The 12474-nt window shown below is 46.2% G+C and overlaps 1 pseudogene; it reads right to left on the reverse strand.

Annotated features, from left to right (window-relative positions):
• Positions 1-10589: 10589 nt before the first annotated feature.
• Positions 10590-11541, reverse strand: LOC121479008 (annotated as a pseudogene).
• Between the last annotated feature and the right edge of the window lie 933 nt (positions 11542-12474).

The raw sequence follows: 12474 nt of genomic DNA on the forward strand, positions 1-12474 counted from the left end.
GCCAACCAATTCTCAACAACCCCAGGTGGGTTGCAGATGACCATACAATTCAATTCCATTCTGACACTAAGTGGAATCAGTGCTGACCCCACAGGTTAAGGGCTCAGTCCCCCAGGGCAGCCTTCATTTCAGATGTCAGTGGCACCCAAGTAGTAGTCCCCAGGTCACCCACAACTTCTGTCCAACTTTCCTTCATATTGGAGTTTCCCATGATCCCCTTCTTGGATTCCATCATTTGCTAGAGCAGCTCACAAAAGTCAGGGAAACATGTTTGCTAGTTTATTATATAATAGAAGATATGATAACAGATATAGATGAACAGCCAGTGACATAGGTTAAGGTCTGAAAGGGTCTCAAGAGTAGGCGCTTTTGTCTCTGTGGATTTGGGGTGTGCTACCTTCCCGTAAGTAGATGTGTCCACCAACCCCTAAAGCTTCCCAAGTCTGTACCATGGAGATTTTTATGGAGCTTGATCACATGGGTGTGGTTGATCATGAACTCCATTTCCATCCCCTCCCCCCTCTCCTGAGAATGGGGGGTGGCATTAAAAGTTCCAAGCTTCTAATCACCACTTGTGATAACACGTCTATCTGGTGACCAGCCCCCATCCAGGAGCCCACCACGAGTCACTTCATTAGAACAAAATTCTAATGAAGGGAAATTCTGAGCTCAGTGTCAGGAACTGGGGCCAAAGACGAAATATTAGAACAAAAGATTTTCCTAGCACCCCTATTTATAAGGGTCTTAGGGGCTCTGTGTCAGGAACCAAGGGCAGAGATCAATACATATATTTCTTGTTATTTCACACTTCTGGATACAGAGAGACCAAAAAGAAAAAAATTTTTTTTTTTAAGAGACCAAATTTGAATCTTGGCTCCACCTCTTGCTGTGTGAACTTGGGCAACTTATTTAATCTATCTGAGCCTCAACTTCCTCAACTATAAAATGGTGATATTAGTGATAACCACCTTGTAGGGTTCCCCTGAAGATTAAAAGGGAAAATACATATAAATCCTACTGTCTGCTGTTTAATGAGCACTCCGTATGTAGCTCCTTTATATGAAGCACTGTGCAAAGCTGAATGGACAATGAGATTTTTGCCAAAGGAAGTTATAATAATACTATTAGCATATGCCGTTAGAAGTCCCAGATGCTTTCCATGCACTAGCTCACTGAATCCACACAATAACTCCGAAGGAGAGGTGGTTATTTGCCTCTCATAGATGTAAAAATTCAAGTTGTTTATCGAATGCCACACAGCTGGGAAGCAGGAAGATTCAGACTGTGTTTATTTAACTCTCATGATGTTTATCAGCTCAAGGCCTGCTGAAGCAGGGGAAGGAAGCAGGATAGGACAGCAGAAGATCTTTGGTGTATGATTGATAAAGCTGCAGCCAGCCTGGTCCCTGGGAGCTCTGGAGCATCTGTGGCGCTGGAAACATAGTTTTCAACAGAGCAAATCTGAACCAATGTTACCCCAGGATGGAGATCAGTATTAAGAGGGTTGTATCAGTTAAGAACTGTATTCTCTAAGTATCAGAGACCACTCTTCCCGTCCCCCTCTCCCTACACTGCAGGAACAAATTAGAGTCTGGATTTTTCTCTCACATAAAAGAGACCCGAAAATCAGCAATATCCATTTCTATTCTTCACAATCTCATCAGGATACTTCCCTCTCTCCTAGCTCCTGGTCTCCAGTCTCAGAATCCCTTCAGGTTCTAAGATGGTTGCTGAAGCTCCGGCCATTACATCCATGTTTCAGAAAGGAAGTAAAAGAAGAAGGGAAGGATTAAAAGAAAAGATGTGTCCCCCACAGAACCAGTCCCTCTTAAAAAGGATTTCTCAGAAATACCACCAGCTCATCCCTGGACTCCAACCCCCTGATAATTTGGTCTTTCTGGTCACCAGCCCCATTGTCAGGCTGTCTAGGGACCTCACCCTAGACACCGTATTCACAGGAACTCAGATGTCACCAAAAAAGACTCATTGTGGATAATTTGCAAGAGTATCTCTATCAGTATTTACAAGTCAAATGTGTGTATTTGTTGTGACCCAAACCAAGTAACATTTTCCTTTTTTGATTCTGCATTTGTAAACAGCACTGTTTGAAGCTGAATTACATCATATGAATTTGCTATACTTCTACTATATGAAAATTGTAAAAAAAAAAAAAAAAAAGCAAAGAAAAACAAAGCAGAAAGCTGTTATTTATTCTGCTGTTCCATGCCCATTGCTAGTGGGCATACATACAGACTGAGGACATATTGCTTCTCTCCAAAAAACTTTATATTCTCAACCATGAGCTTTATAGTTGCCTACCCTGTAAGTCATCCATCCCCCTGTCGAAGGATTGCCATGTCAACATGATATTGAAGTGTGTATAGTAATTTGTTAAGTGATAATTTAGTAATTTATTTATTTAGCAATTATTCTTGTAGCTATTTCATGGTAATATCAATAAAGATACCTTTATTTTCAGGGTGCCTGGGTGGCTCAGCCTGTTAAGCATCTGCATTTGGCTCAGGTCATGATCCCAGGGTCCTGGGATAGAGCCCTACATCGGGCTCCGTGCTCAGCAGGGAGTCCGTTTCTCCTACTTGTGCTCTCTGTCAAAAAAAAAAAAAAAAAAAAAAAAAAAAAAAGAGAGAGAGGAGAGAGATACCTTTCTTTTTTTCTTTTCTTTTCTTTTTTCTTTTCTTCTTTTCTTTTTCTTTCTTTTCTTTTCTTTTCTTTTTTTTCTTCTTTTCTTTCTTTTTTTTTTTTCCCTAGTAATCTCTACACCAAGTGTGGGGCTTAAACTATAAGCCAGAGATCAAGAGACACCACTCCACCAACTGAGCCAGCTAGCACCCCAATAAAGATATCTGTAACTAACCCTCAAAAAACCCCAGGTACTTTACATACATGATCTTATTTCACCTTTACAACCAGGAGGAGACGGTGTCTCCAGGATAATGATGGCAGAGGTGCAGAGAAGTTAAGTTACTTACTCGAGATCTCACAGCAGCAGAATTGGGATTGGAAACCAGGCTTTACCACGATGGTAAAGCCCCATGTCCAGTCTACTCTACTGTATGATTTCTGATTCCTTTCAGGCCTTGTCTTCATTTCCTTGTCCTCAGTCTGCCTTTGCAGCTTCTCCCCTCCACCTCCTTGATGATGCCTTGGGTTCTATTTTTAAAAAATTGTTTTTAAAGACTTTTATTTATTTATTCATGAGAGACACACAGAGAGAGGGAGGCAGAGGGAGAAGCAGGCTCCATGCAAGTAGGCCTATGTGGGACTCGATTTCGGGTCTCGGATCACGCCCTGGGCTGAAGGTGGCACTAAACCGCTGAGCCACCCAGGGATCCCTGCCTTGGGTTTTTTTTTTTAATGCAGGGTAAATAAGAGGGACAGATGGAGAAACACTGTGGCCAGACAATGCTTGGACACCAGGCTTTGATTTATGTTTTTCAGAGGAAACTGCATTTTTAGTCATATTTCCTGTAGGTCCAACAACTATAGGCAGAAGAAAAATAAGACACAGTTTTTCTGTAAAAGGAAACAGTTAAAAGGAAAGAGAATATAGAGAATTTATCCATCCATCCAATTAACACATGGCACATGTATTTGGGACAGGCAACTCTTCTAGGTCCCCAGACACGGTCTGGTGTGGGGCCCAGGACAGAGTCCCCAGGGAGCCAAGGGGACGAGGCTTTAAGTAGATGAGGGGGTGATAATATCACGTGGACTTTTAGATCATGATGAGGGCAATGAACACAGGCAGGGCAAAATACCAAGGCCGGGCCTTTCCAGGTTGGGCCGGCAGGCACGAGCCCTCAGGAGAGGGGTGGTGTGGAGCCGTATTGCTCTGATCGCAGCTTCCTGAAACCAAGGAGAAACTATGTGAGGAAAGAAAGACTCTGAAATCCTAATGGTGGGTGGGTCCATTCAAGTGAAGAGTATATGAATTTATTCTTCTTCTAGTCTTGATTTTACAAAGTTTCTGTAAAATGCTTACATATTTTATTTTTTTAAAGATTTTATTTATTCATAAGAGACCCAGAGAGAGAGGCAAAGACATAGGGAGGGAGGGAAGCAGGCTCCCCATGCGGAACTTAATCCCAGGACACTGGGATCATGACCTGAGCCAAAGGCAGATGCTTAACCACTGAGCCCCAGGTGCCCCAGGCTTATGTATTTCAACTATGAAAAACAACTGTTTGAAAGAGAACAGTTGGTTTAAGGGATCCCAGACTCCTTCAGGGCATGGCAGGACTTCCTGGGAAGGACCTCTTGGCTGTCTGCACTAGGAGTAGGTCTCAAAGGCATAAAGTGTTTTTATTCTGTTGGAAGTTTAGGTGAACTCGGGATTGTTTGAGAAAAGGAAGGGGCTTTTTGCAAAAGATTTCAGGCTAGACCCCAGTGCTTCCAGCTTCTTCTAAACTGACAGCTCTCAGTAAGTAATGTCACCTTACCCTGGGCCAGCCTCGGATAGGTACTTCCCCCGCTGGGCCTTCCTCTCCTGTCAGCCCCAGGTGCCATGTTTGCCTAACCGAACACTGAAAGTTTGCATAGGCCATGATATTTCAGGAAAGGTCACTTCCCTGAAGGCATTCCCTGAAATGACTTCTACTCCAAAAATGGTCCCCCCCAATCCTACCAGGAAATGCTAGCGTGTAGCTGAGGGCTTCTGGGCTCATGCAAAGCCATGAACTTTCTGCCTCCCATTGGGTAGTGACCCGCATGACCCAAGGCCAGGTCAAGAGTAGAAATGCTGGCAAAGACCTGCCTAGAATCTGCTTTGCTGCTCCACACTCTTTTATTTGTCTTTCTGTGTCTCGCCCCCATTCATGTGCTTCTTGGTGGGTTGCCCACCAGCTCCCTCAACTCTGTGACCCAACAGGAAAGAAGTTGGAAAGGCAGTTTCTCAACTGCACATCCCACTTCTGGTGGAAGCCACAGCCAGGGGAGAGAAAGGTGCCCCCGTACCCTGTGCATCAGTGTCCTAGGGCTGCCGTAACGAGTTACCACAGAGCTGGGGGCTTCAACAGAACTGTGTTCTCTAACAGTTCTGGGGCCACGGTCCAAGGTGACAGCAGGGCTGTGCTTCCTCTGGAACCTCTAGGAGAGGATCCATTCCTTGCCTCTTACAGCTTCTCGGGTCTATTGGTGTTCCTTGCCTTGTGGCTACATCCCTCTGGTCCCGACCTCTGTGGTCACAATGCCTTCTCCTCCTCTGCCTCCCTCTTTTGTGTGTGTGTGTGTGCTTTATTATTTATTCATTAAAAAAAAAAACAGAGGCAGAGGGAGAGGGAGAAGCAGACTTCCCACTGAGCAGGGAGCCCTACACAGGGTTCCATGCCACGATCCCGAGATCATGACCTGAGCTGAAGGCAGACACTGAACTGACTGAGCCACCTAGGTGCCCCGGGCCCCCTGTATCTTTTGAGGCACTGTTTTTTGGCCTACCACACCCCCCAAGAAAGAATGCTTCCCTACTACTGAGTGGAAGCATTAACACTAGGTGTTCTGAGGCTCTGCCTTGAGCAGAAAGGCTTCCTTTATGAACACTGAAGGTATATTTAGGGAAGAGGCAGGGGACAGGGCTGGCAGGGAGGGTGGGGGTGGTGCTCAGAAAGCAGGCATCTCTTGGGAGAAGATTCTAGAATGTCTCAAGGTAGGAGGGAAAAATAGGAGAGGTGGGAGCCAAGGACAGAACAAAGGATGTGGCGGAGGGCTTATGGGACAGGGGGGAGGAAGATTCCACGCCTGCCCACGGCCTTGGTAACAGCGAGGCAGGGCTCTCCAGAGACTAGGCCACTCCCCTGCATGCAAACCACAGCACTAAGCTAGTTGGTGGCACTTTTAAATGAACCTCCTTCTGAAATATCATAAAAGGGCTCATAAATAGGATGACTGGGATCCTGGGGGATGGGTTGTAAAAGGTCATGCCCCAGACAGGGATTTGCTCCTTTCTGTTCCAGAGACCTTCAAAATACCACTTTCTTCCGCTAGAAGCCAGTGCTTCTGAAGATGACATCCCCATTCCTGATTCTCCTTTGTTCCTTATTTTCTCCCTCAGGACCTCTCAATTCTACCTCAAACTGCTCTTCCCATCCCTAGATTTTGCGGTCGCTCGGGGTCACCACCAGGAAACGCCCCCTGCTCCATCTGTCCCATACCCTGAAGCCACATGTGAGCAGGCCGCTGACGTTGGTGACCCCAAACTTCAGGGGGAGCGATCAACCCAGCGCGGTGATTTTCTCCAGCAACGCGCAGCGGCTGAGGCCAGGCCTGGGGAAGATGGAAAGCCCAGCCCTGCCGCCACGGGATCGATGCCTCTGAGATAAGGTGTCTGAGCTGGAATAGGAAGTTGTGGTCAGAGAAGAAGGGATATGAAATCAGGAATGTGGGGGCTCGTCAACTGTCAGCGGCTACTAGGCACTAGGGGAATTCTACGGTCAGATGCCTTAATAAATCTTATCTAGAAGGCAGGCTAATAATGCAGGACTTGGCAATGAGGCAGAGGTCGCTCCTCTCAGCCAGGATAGCGGGATGTGTGGTCATCTCTGTGGTTTGGACAGTGTTCCTGTTCTGTGTGTGTTCAGACGTGTTTGTAGAATGTTCTCGTTTTTGTCTCTATCCATCAGGGTCACGGAGAGGCACCGTGTGGTGCAGATGTTCTGTGCACCAGGCCAGCCTTCGGGTGTCAAGGACTGCTTTTCTCCTTTTCACCCCACACAACTGACCAAACATTAAGAGAAAGAAAATTCCAGCTTTCAAGAAACTGGTTCTGCGATTCTGACATTCCGGGGAAGGGTTAACAAATCTCCCAAGCTCCCAGCAGCAGACATACGATGACTTTTGAAGACAAATTAAAATTTCATGTCAAAACCATTCAAATGCAAGAGCAGTAAAACATTTGAGTTTCACTTATTATAAGTATGGTCTAGGGACACGTCCCCAGAAGCTGACCTACTTTAAAACTGTGATAATCTTTGGGGGGATTATCTCCTGGATGCTAAATAATTTACTTTTAAATTCTATTACAGTTGCTGGTCTTTTATTAACAACAAACTTCCTGTTCTCATAACCTCGAATATGTTGTGGCCTCCCAACATGACAGTTACTTTAGCAAATGAATACATCTGGAATAAATCTATGATTTCCAAATTCCTACTATTCAGGGTAAAATCAAATAATACAACATTGAAGACCAAAGGGAAGATATCAGGGTCCTGATCGCCAAGATCACCAAGCTAGAGTAGAAGTAGGGCCCTAGGTCCCTAAACTCAACTCCCGGCTTCAACTACACGTGATACTTCCCTCTGAGTCCCTAGAACGTCAGGTCAGGTGGGCAGAGACACGTCCTGTCTGGTTCATGACTGGAACCCCAACAGCCAGCACAGCACTTAATGAATTCTAGGTGCTCAATAAATGCATAAATAAGTTATTTTTTTTAAAAAAAATAGAGAAACAAAGCACATTTCTGGAAAAACAGCTCTAAGGGACTTCTAGACCTTGTGATTCAAAATACGGTCTTTGGAACAGCAGCATCAGCATCTACTGGGATCTTGTTAGGAATGCAGAATCTCCAGTTCCACCTCAAATTACTGAGTCAAAAATCTGCATTTTAACAAGATTTCCCAGGGGATCAATGAACACGTTAAAGTTTGAGACGTGCTGCGGTAGGCGTATCTCCACCAACGTTTCTCAACTTTGGCTGGCTAACACGGTGGGGAGCTTTTGAATACATCCTAATTCTTGGGTGTGATGTTCAGAGATCCCGACATACGAGCAGGGTGGAAGACGAGCCATGGTAGCCCTGTAATCTGTGTGACTTTAAATGAGTTACTCAGCCTCTCTGTGCCTCAATCTGCTGGAGGCCAAGGCCCTCCAGCTAAAGGCCATCAGGAATAGGCTGTTGGTGAACACAGTTAATTTAGTGGATTACAGCAAGGAGAGAAATAGCACTCCACACAGGGCCAGGGGGCATCTCAGAAAAGGGTATTAGGAGGGGGTTGTTGCAGGATTTGAACTCTGGTCGATGGTTTGGGAGAGAATTCAAAGAAGTATGGTTTTCGCTGGTGGCTGTGGTTGGGCAGGAGTGAGAGCAGGAGACCAGGGCTGGAGGCAAAACTGGAAAGGGTGAGGGGGAGCGAGAGCTGGGCTACAGGGTCCCGTGGGCCACACCAGGGGCCGTGGAAGGGGTGGCCGCTGCTGCCTGCACAGCCACGCACAGCCACGCCAGCTGAAGTGCCTCACTACCGTCCCGTGGGTTGTGGGTTGGCGGCTGAGGCCTGCACCATCTCAGAGCAAAGCTGATCACCTCGGTGATGAGGCTCAGATTCCCTTCCCAAGGCTACCGTGGCAGGGGTGTGGCCGGGGGTGGCGTGAACTGTCACCTGCATGAATCTCTGATTGCGAAGAGGGGTCAGCAGAGAACTGCTTAAGGAGTTGTTTTAACCAATCCTCTTCCTTCCTGTGAGTGGGACAGAGGGCTCATGGGGACATGCGGATTTTTAAAAACAGTTAAATGGAAAAGCATAGTTACTGCAGATGTGATAAAAGAAACATTTGCATGTTCTTTGAATGGCAATTTGATGAAAACACCTTCCCATGTGGCAGCAGTTGTGTGTTGATTGGGTTACTCCCATCTGTTTTATACAAAAAATGGAAATGATAAACCATTTCTTAAAAAAAAAAAGGGGGGGGGGCAGCCCGGGTGGCTCGCTGCCTTCAGCCCAGGTCCTGATCTTGGAGACCTGGGATCGAGTCCCACATCAGGCTCCGTGCATGGAGCCTGCTTCTCCCTCTGCCTGTGTCTCTGCCTCTCTCTCTATGTCTCTCATGAATAAATACATAGAATCTTTAAAATGATTTCAAAAGATCCTAATCTCTGGTGATAATGGAGATGTTGCGCATCCAGGTATTGGGCCAGGGGGAATTTGGTATATCTCTTGGTTATAAAACTTAGGCTGTAATCTCTGACACAGAAAATGCCATAGACAACAATAGTTTTGTTTTTATTTCTTTTCCCCTGTCTTCATTTGAAGAGGATATTGAAATGGTAAAGGCCTTCTTCTAGCTTCATGTAACAAGTTCCATTTTGGTCTCCCTTCTTGGTCCAAGCATTTTGGTCCCTGTAACCCCATACTCTCATTTTCTTTCTTATCCATGTCTTAAGAGACTTATGCTTCGGTTTGTTCTCTGTTTTATGTTGTTGGCTTCTTCCCTCTTTTCTGGTTTATTTGTTGCAGAACCTGGCTATACCGATTTACCATATTTTGACTATCATTGCTATGTTTTGGAGCAGAGGGGGTGAAAAAAATGTGATCTCATTTAACTTTGCTGATGAGAGGTCTCAACTGGCCATTTGTGATATGCCACTTTGTTACATAAGCCCATGAGTGTTTCGGCAATTCAAGGGCAGGTGCTGGGAGCAGCACACTTGGTGTCTCCAGAGTTAGCGCAGTGTTGAGGACATGGGAGAAGCTCCTCCAGATGTGTAGATCTAATGAAGTATGCTGACATGGGTCTTGCCAGCCTTCTCTTCGAGCCCCAGGTTTTGAGAATCTATCATCATAGTCCTTTTAAAAACCTTCTTTTTAAAAAAGATTTTATTTATTTATTCATGAGAGACACAGAGAGAGAGAGGCAGAGACACAGGCAGAGGGAAAAGCAGGCTCCCCGAGGGGAGCCTGATGTGAGACTCGATCCCAGGACCCTGGGATCACGATCTGAGCTGAAGGCAGATGCTCAACCACTGAGCCACCCAGGCGTCCCTTAAGAAACTTCTCCTCAGAGAGATGACATACACTCACTTATTTCTTTGTCCCATAGGTATGGCTTTCTTCAGTTCTGTATCTGTGCATTAAAAAAGAAGACCAACCAGTTTCAGAGAAAGGCCTCACAAATGTAAACTCTTACATAAATGGTCAAAGAAGGGAAATTAGGAAGATGTATAGTGTACACTCTTCTCCAATTCCCACATTTCCAGCCAAGCCTCAGTTCAAGTTCCCTGGAGTTTTTCCTAACCCACCTCCCTGCGGATCTTTCTCTGACTTGAATTCCTTCAGCGGGGATGGGTAAGTTATAGCCTCCTATTGCACGTGGTTCTGTGGAACTCTAAGATCCTTTAGTTGTTTCATGTGTGAAGGCTCTGAGGCAAATTTTGAAACTATTTTCTGGTATCATGCCACCTCCTTCAGTGTGTCCTTCACTCCCTGGTTCTATCCTTTCTTGTACGGGTTTCTTGCTCTCAACTCCCAATCACATTTTTAAAAAATTTAATTTATAATCAAGGTATAATGTGTATAAGTACACACATTTTGAGTCAACAATTCACAACATTTTTACATATAAATATATGCACTCGGGATCCCTGGGTGGCGCAGCAGTTTGGCGCTTGCCTTTGGCCCAGGGCACGATCCTGGAGGCCCGGGATCGAGTCCCACATCAGGCTCCCGGTGCGTGGAGCCTGCTTCTCCCTCTCCCTCTGCCTATGTCTCTGCCCCCACCCCCTCTCTCTCTGTGTGACCATCATAAATAATTTAAAAAAAAAATTTTTTTTTAAATAAATAAATATATGCACTCACATAGCCATTACTGAGATCGAGATATGAGAGGCTTCCAGCACCACAGGTGGCTCCTGTGAGCTCGTTTGCAGTTGGTATCCTCTCCCCTCTCTGCAGAGGTAACCTCCAGGTTTGGTTTGGTTTTGTTTTGTTTTGTTTGCAATCTCAGTCTTTAATGGCTATGGGGCCTCGCATACCCAGGCCCAGTGACTGGGGCTCAGATCTTGTTGAAAGCAGCAATGTCCACACTCTGCACGTGCCCCTGGAACTTGGTGATCTCCTCCTCCAGCAGGTCCGTCCCCACTTTGTCATCCTGCACACACTGGATCTGCAGCTTGGGATGCCATAGCCCACCGGCACCAGCTTGGAGGACAGCCCCCATCCCCCAAGGTCAGCCAGTCTAACTGGATGGGCGCACGCAGGCCTCCAGCTGGGCCACGTCTGTCTCATCGTCCCAGGAGGGTGGAGGACTTGGCCACCAGCGCCGCCTCCTCGTCCTCCTCCTCCTCACTGCCAAACAGGCTGATGGCATCGTCCTGGTCGTCCCAGGAAGGCAGTGGCCGCCTTCCTGGCCGGGGGCTCCGCTTGGCCGTGGGGGACACGTGCTGGGTCTGAGGGGCTGCGCCCGGTGGGCGGCTGGGTGAGCTGTCTCAGCTCCTCTCCAGGCGCTCAGCCGGGCCTGCGGCTTGGAAACCGCCCCCTGCAGGTGCTGCGCCGGTTCTCGGCCTGCAGGCTGCTGTCACCCCGCCTGGGCTGCGGCCGCCGCCCTGGGGCTCCTCTCTGGCTCCTGCCACCTCCCGGGGCCAACTCCCGGGGTCACCGCTCTCCTGGCCGAGGAGCCGGCCTCCCACTCCGCTGCTCCTACAACTTCCTTTCTGCATCCTCGTATTTGAACTTGTCAGACCAGATCTTCTCGTGTACCAAGAAGCTCGTGGCCATCTTCCGGGCCGGCCAGGGCTGCGGCCACCAAGGCGGAAGGCTCCGGCGGGCGGCTGGGGAAAGGCCCAGATTTCTGTCCTGACCTCTCACACCATCTCTGAGTTTTGCGTATTCTTGAACCTCACATAAATGGAACCATAACTGTGTATACTCTTTTTTTAAAAAGCCTTTTTATTTGGAAAGAATTTCAAATTTATGGAGAAGTTACAATAATGGTACAAAGAACATCCGTGTGCCTTTTACCCAGATTCAGCTATTGCTGATTTGCTCTATCATCATCATCTATCATCTATCATGAAGTTGTATCTATCTATCATCTATCTATCATTATCATCATCATCTATCATCTATCATGAAGTTGTATCTATCTATCATCTATCATCATCATCATCATCATCCAACTATCATGAAGTTGTATCTATCATCTATCTAGCATCTATCTATCATGAAGTTGTATCTATTATCTATCTATCATCTATCTATCATCTATCTATCTATCATCTAGCTATCATCTATATAAGTATTTTCTCCTGAGCCTTTTCATGAACAGTTAAGAGTAACTTGTATTCCCCGTGGCTCTTTATCTCCAGATACTTTAGTGTGCATTTCCTAGAAACAGAGAAAAAAGAAGAAAAAGGAAAAGGGAAAGAAAAAAAGGTTGAAAAAGGGGGAGAATTTTTTCTCCTACATTACTACAGTAGGGTGATCCATTAATGTAAATCTGACATTGACCCAATATCGTAAAGTTCATATTCCAATTTTATCAATTGGCTCAGTATTTCCTCTTTCCAACATAGGGTTCAGTCTAGCATCAGGTATTACATTTGGTTGTCATGTCTCTTAATCTCTTAACTGTGGTATTTGTACTCAGTCTTTTTCCTCTTTCCTCTTTTATAAAACTAGACATTTTGTGAAGAATTCAGTCCTTTTGCTCTTTTGGAGGCAATTGCCTGACATTCCTTAATGATTAGAT

Source organism: Vulpes lagopus, chromosome 19 (assembly GCF_018345385.1).
Source record: "Vulpes lagopus strain Blue_001 chromosome 19, ASM1834538v1, whole genome shotgun sequence".
NCBI lineage: Eukaryota > Metazoa > Chordata > Mammalia > Carnivora > Canidae > Vulpes > Vulpes lagopus.